Source organism: Pinus tabuliformis, chromosome 7, assembly GCF_031772625.1.
Source record: "Pinus tabuliformis cultivar Carrire ecotype Pingquan chromosome 7, CPIR1, whole genome shotgun sequence".
Lineage (NCBI taxonomy): Eukaryota > Viridiplantae > Streptophyta > Pinopsida > Pinales > Pinaceae > Pinus > Pinus tabuliformis.
In genome coordinates this window covers 1,275,608,681-1,275,628,512 of record NC_142293.1, presented here as the reverse complement: position 1 = coordinate 1,275,628,512, position 19,832 = coordinate 1,275,608,681, and the positions used below count along the sequence as shown (strand labels likewise).

The following is a 19,832-nucleotide window of genomic DNA, read 5'->3' as shown; positions in this document are numbered from 1 at the left end:
ATAGATCTTTTGGCAAGACGTAAATGTCTCTTTGCATGCTTGAAAGAATAGATGTTATGCATTTGATCCCTTGGAAAAGAAATGTATTTATTTTTCCATGCAATATTTAGTTAGTTTCATTTGGAAAGAAATATATGTTTCACATGTAAGAAGAACAAGTTATCATGTTATTTTCTATTGGAGAGGACAAGTAGTTGCATGCAAGAAATTAGAACTATTCTACTAACTTTGTTTTCAATAGATCTTGCATTTTTAAATACAATAGCCATTATGAATAACTTTCCTCTGGAAAAGAAGTTTTTGGAAAATAACATGCATTCACATACATAAGCATAAATCTATTGCATTAATCCCTTTGGAAAATAAAACATAATAGTAGGGTCAAAGAAAGTTACTTGTTGGGCTAGTTGTCTTGAAAACTTGTTATGCATTTGCATGCATAAGAACAATATCTAGTATGTTATCTTTCCTTTAGACAAATATGAAAGTGCATGCAATATTATGTTGGCATTTTATTGGAAAGATGACCCTTGATAGTTATTTATTTTTTAACGATGCGTGCACAATGATGTTAAAGAAGAAATTTCATGACATTATGTTTATGTTTTATGCACGGACACAAATAGATGTTGAAGTTTCACTAATAAAGATTGATTATTAGTTTATTAATATTTTATCTAATCGTGATATCAAGTGTGCTAATGACATAAATAGCAGGGGAGGATGGTGACTTGTGCAAAGGATATTTCATGTTTAACATTGTGGCAAATAAAGATTGCTCGTCCATGTAGATTTAGGAATTCAAACTACAGGAGGATTCACTGGTGGAAACAGTCACACCACCAAGACATAGAGATTGATGATTTTTGGTAAATGATATCGTAATGATTGTAATATCTTATAAACAGTTATGTTTCATTTAAGATGAATTTTGTATGTAACATTTTATGAAAATGGTTAAGGGATGGACTCCCTTATAACCATTGAGTGAGGGGTGAACACCCTCACAAGCATTCAATAATAAAATCAAATGTTTTCCAGTTTTCACCCTAGGAGGTTTCCAGGGTATGTGGGTGTATAATGATGTGATTCTTCATTGTGCCATTTTTATGATGTTATTTCCTTTCATGATGTCATATTCATATTATCAAGTATGTGATTTAATAACTGAGTTAAAAGAATCATGGAACCAAGACATAGTTATAGCAAGAAATTTAAGTTAATATGCTACAACAATGGTAGTTAATGGTTGTGTAACTCACTCTATTTTTACTAAATTCTTCTCCATGTAATGATGACGGTTTTTCTGAGGATCATTAACGGAATATAGAAAGTTACACAATGTTAAATTCTGAAAAACAATTCCTAACTCCATGCATTTTCCTGTGAGGTTACTATGGGATGTTACACTGAAACATTACTATCTAGTTAATTTTTGTATACAAGTTAAAATAATATGTCATGGAAAAAAATCTATTGCTATTATATTGGTTTGGCCTCCCTTGTAGTGGACCAATAGAACTAGTCATTCTTTTATATTTTGAATTATCTTAGTAATACAAATCCTGCATGATTAAAAAAAAAAGATAATCTTCTCTATTTTATATGTAAGATATTTAAACTCCAAATTTTTTATATTACTTTATGTTTAACTTAGTTCAAGAAAAATAGAAAAATATAAATTAGGTTGAGCTTAACCATGGTGATATAAACACCCTAGATATTGCCATCAAGCACTTACAACCAATTAAGAAATATTCCTCCTAATATTCTTTGACATTTTTTATCTGGTCGATATTCCTTGTATTGTGGCTATTGAAATTTGTGAAGGGCTTGTCATTGCATTCCATATTGGTAGATTAGACAAGCTTGAGGTCATCACTTTGATGTGACAACAGGATATGATTATCAAAAGTTTTTTTGGTTGTGGAGGGAAAAATGGTAAGGAAATTATGGCTCTATCTAGTGTCCACTACTTGGGGAGATTCCATAGCTCGAGCAAGGTTTGAAGGACCATGGATTCATTATCCTTTACAATTTGACTCATCTTATTTTACCAATATTATGGTAGCAAAGATTGCATGGAAAATGTTTATGAAAAGGTTTTCATGCAAAGTGTTGACATAATTCTTGTACAAGAAAACATTAGGTCATTTTGTCACCCAATTTTACAATATACTGATGCACATTAAATATATTATTACAACTATAAAAATATTTCAAATTAGAAAATGGAAATAGTATAAATCCATACCAAGTGACATAACTATCATATCATATATAGGTTCCATATATATTGAAAAAAAGACCTTCATACAATGATGTGGGCCTTGTGTCTCTAATTTGGCTAAAGTATAATATATTTAATATTTATATTTAAAAGTACTCAAGGTTTTTCTAAACAAAAATTCCATATGGTTTACCTAAAGTATAATGTATTTAACATTTGTATTTGAACATTGCAATGAAGGTATTAATCAAGGTTTTTCTATATGAAAATTCCCTTTAATATTATATTATTTTTATTTTTTGGTATATATATTATGTTTTTATATTAATAAATTAGAAAATAATCTAGACAACTAGAATCACTATTTACATAGGAGAAATGTAGAAAATACAACTTCCACATGAAAATGTTATATTTTCTAGTACATTATTAAAAAATATTATAAAATGACAAATGACAATAGTATAAATCCATTCCAAGTGACATAAGTATGATGCCATATATAGAATACCTTGGACAATGACATGGCTAAAGTATAATTAAGACGATATGATTTTTATGGTGAGGTTCTTCCTCATGACATTGTAGTAGATTCATTGGCGTGCGATTGTGTTTTGAAATGTGACTGGACACTTGTTGGTTGACTAATGATTCCATATGTTTCCATGAAGATAAGTCAGGGTTTCCGCGGTCTCGGATGCCAGCATGATTCTCTGCCCCCAATGCAATTTATGAACAAGATTGTGAACCTGATCACAAAACAACTAGATTCTAAATAAATTTGATATTCAACAGTTTTTTTTGGTTGCATAATTACAACAAAATAGAGAAACCTGATCGAAAAAAATGATAGTTGTATTCATCACATTCACTATCCCAACACCGAATATCGAACCTAGTTTTTACTAATATTGTACAATAGAAACCATGGTCTATCTTGTTTAGAGACTGTCTGTCGCTGGCCATGTTCAACGTCAGCTGTAAACCTCCATACATTTCCATTTCTATTTTTGTTTTTGCACTCTCATTTCCACTTATAGTCTCCATTATAAGTGAAGTGGTGAAGCTCATATCGAGAAGTGAATCACCCCAGATGATGGTCGGTCTGAAGGGAGGTACGTATGGTGGAGGCAGCTTACTAGCCATAATTTGTGTGACCTCCCTCCTATATCGAAGGGGATGAGTATACCAAACCTGCACGCATTGATGCATATGGGTTACCTACAGTAGTGGTCTAGTCGAGGGATCCATCAACTGTAAGGTTCCATGATTTGATAGTTTATAGCTCCATTGTGTTTCCCATGGAAGCGAAGAAGATGAAATAAGCACTTTGTTTGCTAAGACTGCCAAAGATATGGGTTTCATAGGAAATCATATGCTATTGAGGATAATGGTTCCCCATGTACACGTTTAGAAACTTATTAGGGTTATAAGTTATCCATGCCTGTATATTGTACCCATCCTTCAAATTGATGGCGTACTAGTCTAGAGAGGTGAGAAATGTGGAGTTTATGTTGGAATAATTCATGCCTACATGGTTGTCATCGGGATCAGTAGTGCTTGGGCTCTTCCTGATGTCGAATAATTCGACCCTCTGCGGCTGGAACCTCTGCTGAAAACACATTTATTCAAGTTGTGCGAGTTCCACGGATATTCAAGAAAAAGCGAGTGTAATATGTTTTGTCTAGACTGTAGGGGAGAGGTGTTGTGCACTTATTTCCTAGCATGCCACAAGGACCATCACATTGTTTTGGTATGGGCCACCTTGAAAGTCAATTCTATCAAATTTCATTCAGGTATAGGCCACTTTGAATGTCAATTCTTTTAAATTCTGAAATTTCTTATTACATTTACAAATAAGACGATCCTCCTACCATGACGTGATATGGGTTTTAGAGATACAATATGTCTTGGACATCATAGACATGCAAACCTACATTATCAATAGTGAAAGTGTCCTTTTTTATCAATGAAAGACCTCAGCTAAGGCCGTGGAAGGGCATTAACGATACTTGTGAGATTTGCGAGTGAAGCCTTGTGGATACATTTAGGTTTTTCTCCCTTAGATGCAAGGTATAAATCCATAAATTCCTTTCAGAATGTCTCTGGCATTTCTACCATTTTTTATTCCATCTTTTACGTTATTTACAAAGATATCGATTGCTATTGTTATTATTTTCAATGACGATATTTGTTGACCAATAGCTGTAAGGAATAAAGCATCACCGGGACATGACATTCATCCTACCTTCAAAGCACTAGAGGGACAAATCTGAAGGCTCTTCTTCTCAGACAAGAGTCAGAATCTAAAATAGGAGTTTTGAGTATTTCTCGGAAGAGAATGGCACAGAGAGCACATCCATTGATGGATTCACATCCTTCAAGGCTGAAGCCGACGCCAACAATCTCAAGCCCGTCATATTTTTTATAGCTCAAATGGACTCATTTTCCATGTATTTTTCTCCTCTGCCCCAAATTAGAGAATCCCATTTATCGGAATTTTATATATGGTATGTCTCGAAAAAATCCGATATCGTTATACTCCCAACCTTCGATGGCCCATGTCATATATCACAAGTTCTTCCATCGAAACTTTTCTGGTATAGTTGGTTTACCCCCCAGTATCGTTATAGAATTTAAATCTGCTTTATTATCCATATCGTGTTTGCTCATTATATCGGGCTTTCTAATAATTCTGCAAATCGTAAAATCCGATAAACTGGACCTGATTTCAAATTTAATTGTGATTTATAATATGATTGGGTCCACTTCTACTTATTGGTATTTTTTACTATGACAATTCCAAAAAGTTCTGATATCCATGTAACAAGCAGATCCGATAAGAAATTTAACTACCATGTATTAGACATCGAGTCCGCACCTGACCTCGAGACCTGATTTCAAATTTAATTGTGATTTATAATATGATTGGGTCCACTTCTACTTATTGGTATTTTTTACTATGACAATTCCAAAAAGCTCTGATATCCATGTAACAAGCAGATCCGATAAGAAATTTAACTACCATGTATTAGACATCGAGTCCGCACCTGACCTCGAGACTTTTGCGATGGTTCTTGTTTATAAATCCTCAATATCTTGGATCTTCTATGAAACCTAATTATGGTTTATAAACATCGGGTCTGTAGCATAATATCATAGCTTTTAAATGATTACATGTATAAACCTCTAATGCTTATGATTGTCTAATATACTACTCTACCTTCCACCTGCTTATATCTTCTCTCTGATTATATATCTTCTCTCTTCTTATTACACGTTTATGAACAATGCTCTTTCTATCATCAACTTTGTTTCTAATTCAGAAAATTACATGGAGAACGATCCGTGAAATTTTTTCGGTTAATCATTCTTTGTCCATGGCACAACCATAGTTAATCTCCACTTTCAGTTCTACCATATTGCTTCATTTCACTCCAACACTCTCCATTGAATTACGAAACGGATCCGAATTTAAATAGGAATGAAACAAATTATAGATATAACCATAAATATAGAGACGCAACAAAAATAACACTATATCTCACTAATATCAAATAATGAAATATGCTTACAAACATAATGGAAATGAGACTAGCTTGGGCAATGGTAGCTTATCTTTGAGAAGAGATGTGGTGGCTACATGCCTTTAAACTGAGTTACAATGAGGTTCAAGGGCATTTTTATTATTGAACAATAAGTTAAAACCCTAAACAACCAAAACCCTAACTCGAGGAGATGTAACACCAAGAGTTTATGTGCCCCGTTAGGGTTAGTTAGGCAGCCAACTTCCTGAGGTCGTAGCTTGGTCATATTATCTCCATTTGACGTGCATGATACTGCATTAGAAATATCTCTTCAAGGCCTGCAACTAAAAAATTGATCTCAATGAGATAGTTTTGTGGGATATCATTGGTAAAAAAACATCATTTAGGGCCTCAAAATGACTCTAGAAGTTCAAGACCAAAAAAATTGTCAAAAATAATAAACAGTGCTACAATTAAGGAAACTGAAAAACTAAAAGAAACAATGGTGGGGTCCAAATGGAATAGGAGGGTGGCCACCTATATCCACCTGGATCACTCATCCCCTTTAGGAAGAAATGGTCTCCATTGTGTTGAGTTCCTCCATGGGATGGGGAAGCTTCTGTTGAACTTGGTCCCTATTGATCCATTTTCCTTGGTGCAGGATTTGGCCAACTTTGACAACTCGATACAGTTGGATCTTCTACTCGTGAGTGGTCTTGATCTATGTGTCCATGATCCGATCAGTTGCAACTTTTTACGTGCAATCTTGATATAACTATGTTGGTGTGATTTGTTCTACATTGTCAGATGTGTCTAATAATGGTGGAAAGCATGGCCAAAGGTGATCCACATTGAACATTGGGTGTAGGTGAAGGAATGGGGGAATGCTAAGCTCAAAAGCATTATCTCCCATAGCCTTGGTGATGGTGTATGGCCTATATCGAAGCAGGTGAATCTTGTGGTGGGGTCCAGTGAGAGGCTCCTTCTCCAGATGTAGCAAAACTTTATCGCCCACCTGGAACTTGTGTGGCACCTGATGCTGATCATGTCGCTGCTTGTATTTAGCATTGGCTTTGTCCAATATATCATGAAACTGTTGTCATATGTGGTGTATGTGCTCAATGAAGCTATTTTCCTTATCGACTTTGGACTGGAGATAAGCCAAATATACCGGAGTCATTGCAAATGGTATGGCCACATCAATGGAACATAGTGGCTGGAATCCCAAGGCCACCTGAAAAGGGATGTGGCCAGTTGAGTTGTGGAGAGCCCGGTTGTAGCTGTTCTGGACATAGGAGAGGCTCTCATCCCATGTGCGTGGGTGCTTTGACTTGTTCATGCATAGAATGTGTACAATGATCCTGTTGATGACCTCTATCTAGCCATTAGTTTGGGGATGGAAAGTTGTGGACTTATGAGTTTGGTATCCAACATCAACCAGAGACTCTACCAAAATGTGCTGAGGAACCTGTTGTCCTGATCTGAGATGATAAACTGTGGGATCCCAAAGTGTACCCAAACTCGTTCAAAGAAGATTTTAGTAGTGGCTTCTGTTGTGATACTCTCCTTGCTGGCCACCATAATGGCCATCTTCGAGAATATGTCGACGACCACAAAAACACAGTTGTTGCCATGCTTAGTAGAAGAAAGGCCTGACATGTAATCCATGGATATGGATTCCCAAGGTCGACTAGGGGTAGGAAGCAGAGTATAGATATCTTTCTTCTTGATGGTCAATTTGGTAATGGCGCGGGTAGTGTATGGTCTAATGTACTTCCCGACATCCTGTTGAATATTCGGCCAATAGAAATACTTCTGCAATATTGCGACCATTTTCTCGACCTTGAAATTCCTAATGACCCGACTGTAGTGTGATTCCCAAATCATCTTCACACGCTCGCTTGAAGGAACACAAAGTTGTCCTAGGTGGCATAATCGAGCAACTTGGAGGTGAAAATATGGAACTTGCTGACCCTCCAAGAGCATATGCTATGTGTGGTTGAATTCTAGGTAATTTTTGTAGAGAAGTGGCCAATCAGAAGTCTCATGCACACAAGAGTTGAGCATGGTGGTTAACGCCATGATCGGTGGTCGACTGAAGCAGTCTGCAACATTATTTGTGCTACCCTTCTTGTACTTGATATATTGTTGCAGGTATGTGGACCACCTATAATGGAGATCATTTTGCAACTTCCCTTACATCTATATGAACTTTGGGGGTCAGTAGTCTATGTGGATGACCGTTTCTGTCCCCAAAATGTAATGCTTCCATTGTCGATAGGCTTGCACAATGGAACACATATATTTGTCATAAGTGGGATACTTCCAGATTGTGCCTGAATGTGTCTCACTGAATTGTGCCACTGGATACCTTTGTTGAGTTAGGAATACTCAATAGCATAGTCAGAGGCATCTGTCCCGATCTCAAATGGTTGTTGTAAGTCTGGTAATGTGAGCACTAGTGTAAAGAAGAGGCGATGTTTCAACTCTCTGATTTCCTTCTATTGAGATTCATACCAAAATAATTTTTCTTTCGCTCCTCCTCTGGTGACTTTACTAAAGGGCCAAGTGATATGAGAGAACCCCAACATAGACCTGTGGTAGAAATTGGAATGAACTAAAAAGCTGTCAAGCTCTGTCAAATTGGTTGGGGCTGGACAATCCCGAATGACTTGGATCTTGCCTGGATCTGCATGCACCCCCGTTCATCAATAATGTATGCTAGATATTGAACCTAGGTTATGCCAAAAGTGCATTTCTCCAAATTGGCACACATATTGTGTTGCCGTAGTGTTTGGAGAACCTATCGAATGTGGTGGAGGTGCTCTTTTGAACTCTAGCTGAAGGTTAGGATGTCATCCAAGTATACCACTACAAATGAGTTGGTGAATGGAAAGGATTTCATCCATAATCCTCATGAAGGTTTCAAGAGCATTCATCAACCCGAAAGGCATAACCAACCATTCGAAAAGTCCCTGCTTGGATTTGAAGGCATTCTTCCACATATTAGAGGGTTCGATTGGTCCTTGGTGATATCTGGACTTCAATTCGATGTTGCTGAAATATTTTCCTCCTTGAGTTGGTCTAGAAGGTCATCAATCCGCAGGATCGGGTACCTATTCTGAATAGTGATCTTGTTCAGCGCCTGATAGTCAATACGGAGTCTCCAAGCCCCATCCTTCTTTTGTACCAACATGATCAGGTTCCCATAGGGTGATGAAATCGGCTGAATGTAACCTTTCTGTAGGAAATCCTGAATTTGCCTCTTGATTTCATCGTTCTCCAGAAAGGAGCAGCGATAGATTGTTCCATTCGGTAACAACACACTTGGGTTCAGATCAATGGAGTGGTTGACCTGACAGTGCAAAGGCACCCTTGCATGGGGGGTGAAGATGTTCTGGTACTCCTCCAAGACCTTGTCCATCTGTTGTTTTCGTGTGGAGCGGCCCTGTTTGGAGGTCGTGGCCACCATCCTCTTCTTTCCTTGAGGGCATATCATCAGGAAAACAAATTTCCCAGGTTTTGAAATGAGATTACTGCATTATTTCTTGTAGTAACAAGACAGATGGCAGTAGGTAGTGCTACCTTCGGTATCATGTACAACTTATTTCCCAATGTAACAGTAACAGCGTAAGGCATTGACTCATACACAACATGTCACTTACATAAGTATGGTTAGTCTAATAATACATTGCAAACATCAAAGGGAGAAACTTCACATAATAGCCCATATGTGAAGGGCTTCATAATGTATAGAAGGTGACATTGTTGGCTCATGCATAGATCCTGTCCTTGGTGAAGCCACCCGATGGTGTACAGTTGCACATGCATTGTAGTAAGTAAGTCCAATGCTTCACAACCTCTACTGCAATGAGGTTATTTTCGCTCCTACTGTCGAAAATGAGTTGTAGTGGGGAACCCTTTACTCACATCTGGGAGTGGAAGAGACACTCCTTCTCCTTTGGATATTCAAGTTCCTCCTTCTAGATCTTTGTGGTGGCGATGGTGTCATTAGGCTTGGAATCAATAATATGCTTCCCTTTGTCATTCCCCTTGTCAGGTTCTAACTCAAATGTGGAACATGCATCTCATTCTTAAGCCTTCAGTTCAGCCAACAGTAACTAATTGGCTCGACACTCACTTGTGTTGTGGGTGGAGCTCTTATGGAACTCACACCACTTTCCCGTGTCCTTCTTCAGCTTTGAAATGTTTTCCTTAGCTTGTGGCCTCAATGGGTTGTCCTGGGCTGTCCTGCCTTGGCTTTTTCCTTTCTTCTATGGTTTGGGGGCACCTTTCCTTCGCTTCAGATTCACAGATCCAAAGTCTCCCTTCTTCTGTTTAAACTTCTCCTCAGTCTTAATGGCATATCGGTACACTGTGCTGAGAGAGGAGATGTCGATGAACTCCATCTCATCTTGTATGTATCTATGTAGGCAGTCACGATACATGAGTAACAAATGCTTCTTAGAATTTTTGATATTTAACTTTGTGTGAAGATTTTGAAAAACATTGGTAAACTCCGGCACATCTTGGTCCCTTCCCTGCCGTAGCATGGTCCACTTTATGTATTTGTCCTCGTAACTCCTGACAGGGTAGTACTGCTCCTTGATGGCGTCCCAGAATGAATTCCAAGTGGGAGTGACTGAAAACATTAAGGTCATACTTTCACATTCTGCTCACAATAGGTTTCCCACCAGTCCTTGATATGGGGGGCGGCTTTGAGAAGAGAAAAAGTAATCATTTCTTGGTTCGAAAAATCATGAATAGAAAAATATCCTTCTAGTAGATTCAACCATTTATCTACTACGTTTGCATCTATTTGGCCCTCAAATATGGGAATGTCAAAGTTTTCTTATACTTTAAAAGGTGTGGAGCCTCTAGAGTGACTCTTGGATGTGGATGCGCTGGTGTGGGCAACCGTTGAAGGATCCAAGCAAAGTTATCCATCATCACGTTCCTTTTTTTCTCGAGGGCCTCCTCAAGCAATATTTTGATAGGATGTTCTGCTCCCTTGTATTTATTTTCTTCCCCCATGGAAGGTCGTTGGGATTTCCAAGGCTGGTCTTGCAAAGATTCGACCAGTTCGAGCCCTAACTCCTTATATCCTGACCTCGTTGGGGACATACAAACAAAAATAAAGAAAGAGCAGACTGTTTTGATACCACTGATCTGAATTTAAATAGGAATGCAACAAATTACAGATATAAACATAAATATAGAGATGTAGTAGAAATAACATTATCTCTCATTAATATCAAATAATGAAATATGCTTACAAACAGAATGGAAATGAGACTAGCTCGGGTGATGGTAGCTTCTCTCTAAGAAGAGATGTGGGAGGTACATGCCTATGAGCTAAGTTACAATGAGGCTCAAGGGTGTTTTTCTTATAGAACAATATGTGAAAACCATAAACAACCAAAACCCTAACGCGAGGAGATGTAACACCAAGAGTTTATGGGCCCCGTTGGGGTTTGTTGGGCAACCAATTTCTTAGGGTCGTAGCTTGGTCATTTTATATCCATTTGAAGTGCATGATACCTCGTTAGAAATATCTCTCCATGGAGTACAACTAAAAATTTAATTTCAATGTTATCGCTTGGAGAGATCTCATTTCCAGAAAACATCATTTAGGGCCTCAAAATGGCTCAAGAAGTTGAGGACCTGAAAAACTACCAAAAATAGTAAATTGTGCTACAATTAAGGAAACTGAAAAATTGAAAGAAATAATGGTGGGGGTCAATGTGGAATAGTTAGGTGGCCACCAATATCCACCTAGATCATTCCTCCTCCCTTAGGAAGAAATGGTCTACATTGTGTTTAGTTCCTTCATGAGATGGGGAAACTTTTGTTGAACTTGGTCCCTAGTGAGCCATTTTCCTTGGTGCAGGAGTTGGCTGGCTTTGAAAACTCGATACAATTGGATCTTCTACTGGTGAGTGTTCATGATCTGTGTGTCTATGATCCGATCAGTTGCAGCTTGTTACATGCAGTCTGGATTTAACTCTGTTGGTGTGAGTTGTTCTGTAATATAGGATGTGTTTAGTAATGGTGGAAAGTATGGCTGAAGGTGATCCACATTGAACACTGGGTGCAGGCCAAGGAATGGGGGCATGCTGAGCTCAAAAATCATTATCTCCCGCAAACTTTGTGATGGTGTATGGCCCATATCGAAGAGGTCAAATCTTGCGGTGGGGCCCAACGAGACGCTCCTTTTGTAGATGTAGCCAAACTTTGTTGCCTACATGGAACTTTTGTGGCACATAATGTTGATCATGTGGTTACTTGTACTTAGAATTAGATTTGTCCAATATGTCATGGACTTGTTGGCAGATGTGTTGTATGTGCTCAATGAAGCTATTTTCCTTGTCATTTTTGGACTGGACATCAACGGAATTTGCATGAGTCGCTGCAAATGGTATGGCCACATCAATGGGACATAGTGGCTGGAATCTCAAGTCCACTTGAAAATGGTTGTGGCCAATCGAGCTTTGGAAAGCTGAGTTTTAGATGTGTTGGACATAGGGGAGGCTCTCATCCCATGTGCATGGATGCTTTGAGTTTTACACGCACAAAGTGTCCACGATCATCCTGTTGGTGACCTCTGTTTGGCCATCAGTTTGGGGATGGAAAGTTGTGGACTCTGTTAGTTTGGTGTCCATCATAGACCAGAGACTAGACTTAAATGTACTGAGGAACTTGTTTTCCTAATCTGAGATGATAGACTGTGGGATCCCAAAGTGAATCCACACTCATTCAAAGAAGAGTTCAGCAGTGGCTTCTGTTGTGATACTCTTCTTGCAGGCCACCATAATGGCCATCCTTAAAAATTTGTCGATGGCCACAAAACCACAGTCATTGCTATGCTTAATAGAAGTAAGGCCTGACATTTAATCCATAGAGATGGATTCCCAAGGTCAACTAGAGGTAGGTAGAAAAGTATAGAGACCTTACTTCTTGGTTGTCGGTTTGGCAATGGTGCAGGCAGTGCAGGATATGATGTACTTCCCGACATCCTGTCCAAGATTCAACCATTAAAATTACTTCTGTAGTACTGCCACCAGTTTCTCGACCCTGAAATGACCAGCGACCTCACTTTAGTGTGCTTCCCAAATCATCTTCCCACACTCACTTGAAGGAACACAAAGGTTCCCCACATGGCATAACAGAGCATCTTGGAGGTGAAAATCAGGAACTTGATGATCCTCCAAGAGCGTATGGTAGGTGTGGCCGACTTTCGAGTCATTTTTATAGAGAGGTGGCCAATCAGAAGTCTCGTACCCACAAGAGTTGAGCACGGTGGTTGATGCCATGATCGGTTTTCATTTGAGGTAGTCCACAACATTATTTTTGTTGCCCTGCTTGTACTTGATATTCAAATGGAATTGTTACAGGTATGTGGACCACTTCTGATGGCGATTATTTTGCAACTTCCCTTACCTCTGTATGAACTGTAGGGGCTGGTGGTCTCTGTGGATGACCGTTTCCTTCTCAAAAATGTAATTATTCCATTGTCGATAGACCTGCACAATGGAATACATCTCTTTGTCATAAGTGGGATACTTCCGAATTGTGTCTGAAAGTGTCTCACTATGATATGCCACTAGATTCCCTTGTTGAGTAAGGACTGCACAAATAGCATAGTCAGAGGCATTTGTCTCGATCTAAAATGGTTGTTGTAAGTCTGGTAATGTCAGCACTGGTGCAGAGCAGAGGCGATGTTTCAACTCTGTGAATGGCTTCTATTGAGATTTAGAACAAAATAATTTTTCTTTCGCTCCTCCTTTTGTGACTTGACTAAAGTGCCAAGTGATATGAGAGAACCCCAACACGAACCTACGGTAGAAATTGGCAAGACCCAGAAATCTGCGGAGCTCCCTCAGAGTGGTTGGTGCTGGCCAATCTCGAATGACTTGGATCTTGGCTGGATCCACATGCACCCTCTGTTCATCAATAATGTATCCCATATACTAAACCTAGGTCATGCCAAAAGTGAATTTCTCCAAATTGACACACAACTTGTGTTGCCGCAGTGTTTGGAAAACCTGTTGGATGTGGTGGAGGTGCTCTTCCCAACTTTGGCTGAAGAATAGGATCTCATCCAGGTATACCACTGCAAATGAGTTGGTGAATGGCCACAAGATGTCATCCATAAGCCTCATGAAGGTTGTAGGATCATTTGTCGACTCGAAAGGCATAACCAACCATTCGAAAAGGCCCTCCTTGGATTTGAAGGTAGTCTTCCATACATCAGAGGGTTCGATTGGTACCTGGTGATATCCAGACTTCAAGTTGATCTTGTTGAAATATTTTTCCCCCTTGAGTTGGTCTAGAAGGTCATCAATCAACGGGATCAGGTACCTATTCCAAATAGTGATCTTGTTCAATGCCCGATAGTCAATACAGAGTCTCCAAGTACCATTCTTCTTCTGTACCAACACGGTCAGGCTCCCATAGGGCGATGAACTCGGCCGAATGTGACCTTTCTGCAGAAGATCTTGAATTTGTTTCTTGATTTCATCGTTCTCTAGAACGAAGTGTCGATATATTGGTCCATTGGGTAAGTGCGCACCTGGGGTCAGATCGATGGAGTGCTTAACCTGACAGTTTAGAGGCACCCCTGTGGGGGAGGTGAGATGTCCTCGTACTCCTCCAGGACCTTCTCCATCTGTTGTTATTGTGCGTAGGGGCCCTGTCTGGAGGTCGTGGCCACCGTCTTATTATTTCTTGGAGGGAGTATCATCAGGAAAACAAATTTCTCGATTTTTGAAATGAGCTCACTGCATTTTTTTGCAGTAATCAGAGAGATGGCAGTAGGTGGTGCTACCTCCGGTATCGTGTACAACTTATTTTCCAATGTAACAATAACAACCCAAGGCCTTGACTCATACACAACAATTCACAACTATGGTTGGCATAATAATACATCAAAAACATCAAGGGGAGAAACATCACATAATACCTCATCTGTGAAGGGCTTGATGTTGTATGGAAGGCGACATTGTTGGCTCATGCGCAGATCATGTCCTTAGTGAAGCCACCTTATGGTGTATGGTTGTGGGTGTGTTGTGGTTGGTAAGCCCAACCACTTCACAAAATCTGCTGCAATGAGGTTCTTTTGGCTCTCGCTCTCGATAATGAACTGTAGCAGGGAAACCTTTACCCACATCTGGAAGTGGAAGAGAATCTCCTCCTCCTCTACATATTTGGGTTCCTCCTTCTGGATCTTTGGGATGGCGACGATGGCATTAGGCTTCACATCAATAATATACTTACCCTTGTCATTCCCCTTGTCGGGTTTTGACTCAGAGTCTGAACATGCATCTAATTCATAAGACTTTAGTTCGGCCACTAGCGACTGCTTGGCCTGACACTCACGTGTGTTATGGGTGGATATCTTATGGAACTTACACCAATTTCCCATGTCCTTCTTCGGCCTCGCAGTGTTGTCCTTGGCTTGTGGCATGAGTGGGTTTTCTTGGGCTATCCTACCTTGGCTTTGTCCTCTTTTCTGCGGTTTGGGGGCACCTTTCCCTTGCTTTAGATTCACAGATACAAAGTCTCGCTTCTTCTATTTAAACCTTTCCTCGATTTTATGGTGTATCAGTATGTCGTACCGAGTGAGGATATCTCCAAGAACTCCATCTCATCCTAGGCGTATTTATGTAGGTAGTTGTAGCACATGAGTACCAAATGTTTCTCAGAATCCTTGATACCCAACTTCGTGCGAAGGGTATGAGAAACATTAGTAAACTCCAACACTGTATATTGGTCCCTTTCCTGCTGCAGCGTGGTGCACATTATGTATTCGTCCTCGTAGCTCCCAACATGATAGTACTGCTCCTTGATGGCTTCCCAGAATGAATTCCAAGTGGAAGCGACTGAAAACATTGAGTTTGTACTTTCATCCTTCTGTTCACAATAGGTTTCCCACCAGTTCTTTATATGGGGGACAGCTTTGGGAAGAGAAAAAATAATCTTTTCTTAGCTGGAAAAATCATGAATAGAAAAATACCATTCTTGTAGATTCAACCATTTATCTATTGCGTCTGCATCTATTTGGCCCTCAAATATGGGAATGTCAAAGTTTACTTGTACCTTAAAAGGTGTCAAGCCTCTTGAGTGACTGTTGGATGTGGATGTGGCGCCGGTGGGAAACCATTGAAGTATCTGGGCAAAATTATCCATCATCACATTTCTTTATTTCTCGACGGCCTCCTCGAGCAATATTTTGATAGGATCTCTTGCTCCCTCGTCTTTCTTTTCTTTCCCCATGGGAGGCCGTCGGGATTTCTGAGGCTGGTCTTACAAAGGTTTTGCCAATTCAAGCCCTAACTCCTTATATCTCAACCTCGTTAGGGACATACAAAGAAAAATAGAGAAAGAACAGACCGCTCTGAGACCACTGATCCGAATTTAAACAAGAACGCAAAAAATTACAGATATAACCATAAATATAGAGATGTAGCAGAAATAACACTATCTCTCATTAATATCAAATAATGAAATATGCTCACAAACAGAATTGAAATGAGACTAGCTCAGGTAATGGTAGCTTATCTCTAAGAAGAGATGTGGCGGTTACATGCCTTTGAATTGAGTTACAATGATGCTCAACGGCCTTTTTATTATTGAACAATAAGCGAAATCGCTAAACAACCAAAACCCTAACCTGAGGAGATGTAACAACAAGAGTTTATGGGACCCATTGGGGTTAGTTGGGCAGCCAACTTCTCGAGGTCGTAGCTTGGTCAGGTTATCTCTATTTGACATGCATGATACCTGATTAGAAATATCTCTCCAATGACTACAGCTAAAATGCAATATCAACGAGATTTCACGGAGCGATCTCATTGTCAAAAAAACGTTGTTTAGGGCCTGAAAACGGCTACGGAAGTTCAGGACCCAAAAAACTGCCAGAAATAGTGAATTGTGCTACAATTAAGGAAACTGAAAAACTGAAAGAAAAATTGTTTGAGTTCCACGTGGAATAGGCGGGTGGCCAACAATATCCACCTGCATCAGAAACAAACCAATTTAGTAGTTAGTAGTGCTTCTTTTGGTGTTTCGGAAATGTAATGCCAACAATGAATAATGGTTGTTTCCATGCCTGTTCCATGTATTTTTTGCCATGGAGGAGAGATTATCCCAACATTTTGTAATAAACAAAATAATGGAAATTGTTACAGCGATATTCTCCTTGTGAGTCAATTTATGTGTTTGTATATTTTGTAGCTTCTTCGAGCTAGATAATGAAAATTAGAATGTTTACAATATCAGTGTGTTACTTTGTTCTATAAGCACCATCCAAATTTGAACCAAATTTCAATAAAAATTTACAGGAATTTGCTGAATTTATTTGTATTTAACTTGTTTTTGTAAGTGAGCTTGAGATAGGTTTAATAGGGTTATAGAGTTTCTTGAACATTATGTTTGGTTGAAAATGCAAATAAGAAAATAAGAAATGAATCTCTTCATAAGAAAGGCAGCGAAAATAAGATGAGTTCATTTAAACGAGGCAAATTAACTGCACAAAGATCAAATTATCGGTTTCTATGATACAACACATTTCTCCAAATGAACATGGAAAAATCATTGACAACTATCTCGATGGAGGTTCAATGACCATTATTATGTATTCTGAAGTCGTTCAGGCCTATTTTAGGTTACGCAAGATTTCTGTAGACGTTTGTGATCATAATATTTGAGAGTTGAATAATCATCTAGTGTTTCAAATTTGTTTTGAATTTCCAGGTTGGAATGATAGTCACTTAAAACAGATTTCATGAGGTTTAGAACATATCAAACCAATCCAACATTTAGACAGTAATGAGAAAGAATTCTTATGTTATGAAAAAATAAGCTATAATATTAAATAATGTAATAGACCTATTATTTTTACTTTTTATTGTGGAAAATATTTGACTTTTATATTTTTATACATAAATATTTCAGGAAATTTTAACAGTTATTTGTAACACTAAAGTAATATTTCCAAATAAGTGGCATTATAATTGTATTATGTTTTGCCCATTATTTAGTCTTTTACTTTACATACTGAATTTTAAAATAAAACCAAACTCTATATATATATATATTCCTCTGTGCTAAAATTCTAACAAAAATATGTAATCTTACTATTAATTTCACCGATTACTGCAAGTGAGCTCGAGAGTGAAAATGCAAACAGTAAAATAAAAAATGAATCTCTTGAAAATTAAGAGTATAGTGGAACATTGACCAAATTCTCATTTCTATGACACAACACATTTATTAACCATCAATAACAATATCGATAGAGGTTCAATAACCAATATTATGTATTGCTATGTCATTCACTTATATTTTAAGTTATGCATGACCAATATTATGTATTCCTTTGTCGTTCACTCATATTTTAGGTTATGCAATATTTTTTTAGATATTGTGATCATAATATTTGGGAGTTTAATGATCAGCAAGTCCTTGAAAATCATTTTGATTTGCGTCACTTAAAACGGATTTCATGATGTTTACAACATACCAGACCAATGAAACATTTGGAGAATAATGAGAAAGAATTTTTATTTTATGAGAAAATAAGTTATAATATTAAAATAATGTAATAGGCTTATTATTTTTACTTGTAAATGTGGAAAATATATTGACTATTATATTTTTATACTCAACCATTTCAGGATTTTTTAATAGTTGTTGTTTGTAACAAAATGGATTAACGAGACGGCTCTCTTCGAATTTTCTCCGGCAGGACTGCGGCTCTCTGCGGCTCCATTGAATCGGCTCGACTGCGGCTCTCTGCGGCTCCATTGACTCTACTTCGTCCACGCTCTGCGGCTTGTCTGCGTCCCCTCTGCGGCTCGTGTCGTCCAGGCTCTGCGGCTCGTCAGCTCTCCAGATCTGCGGCAAAGACTCTAGATCTGCGGCTCCATTGAGATATAGAGCTCATCTCGCTTCTCTGATAATTTATCGAAGCCCAGATCTGCGGCTCTTTATATGCTCTAGGGCTCATGGTCGTCCAGATCTAGGGCTGCGGCTCTCTAGATTTGTAGCGCCAAAACCTCTGAGATCTAGAACGTCCGTGGGTTACCTCAATCCCTACCGCAAACCCTAATTCCATAAAGTCAAAGTTACCTCGCTTACTAAGGAGAACATTCTCTAGATGGCTCCCAGCTTCGCAAAAATAGCTGCTGGCTCTCCGTCAGCCTCCAAGGGGCAAGCTCCTGTCCATATAGTCAGGTAAGCCCCAGCTCCCACTGTCCAGGTGGTCCAGGATTCACTCGATGAGGCTTTGAAGTTCTCTGAAAGTGCCCTAATATGCCGATTCAATGGTTTTTGGCCGCGGCTCACAGCTCTCCACAGTTGGATCACGGAGGTATGGAAGCCTCTAATTCCTGATGCAATTAATATCTATCCCTGTGCTAGGGGTTTCTTTATAGTAGATTTTGAAAACCGTGAAAGCAGACAATGTATTCTAGATTCTGGCCCTTGGTTTTGGGATAAATCAGGCCTATTCATGAGGCCATGGAACCCATCTTTTGATCCCTCAACAACAGTCATAACCTCAGCACCAGTTTGGGTGAGATTGCCAAATCTACCCTTGCATCTCTGGAATTTCTCTTCGCTAGAAGCCATTGGAAATGCAATTGGAAAATTTTACTGCAGGTGCCCAGAAACAGAGGAATATGCCAGAACCACATATGCACGCATCTGTGTGGAAATGGACTTCAGCGCCGGATTCCCAGCGGAAATACACCTAACAAGTAAAGACTATGTGTGGAACCAGAAACTCGATTATGAAAGTGTCCTCTTCAGATGCCGATCTTGCTTTGAGACAGGCCACTTAGCCAAAAATTGCCCAAAAGCCTCCGAGAAAAATTTTGCTAGAAAAAATCACCACAGATCTACATGGTGGGAAGGAGCACAAAAAGAACACTACACTGTCATCCAAGAAGAATACTCTCGAGAAAACTCTGAATTACAAGAAATCGGGCAAGATAGAAACAACTCTCAAGACAAGCAGGGGGAAAGCCCCGCCCAACAACAAAAAGGTGAACTCAACAACCCCTCAAGCATCG

The 19,832-nt window shown here is 38.9% G+C and overlaps 1 pseudogene; it reads left to right on the top strand.

Moving 5' to 3' along the window:
* Nucleotides 1–3,815: 3,815 nt before the first annotated feature.
* On the top strand, nt 3,816–18,689 carry LOC149252125 (protein RGF1 INDUCIBLE TRANSCRIPTION FACTOR 1-like; annotated as a pseudogene).
* The last annotated feature ends 1,143 nt before the right edge of the window (nt 18,690–19,832 follow it).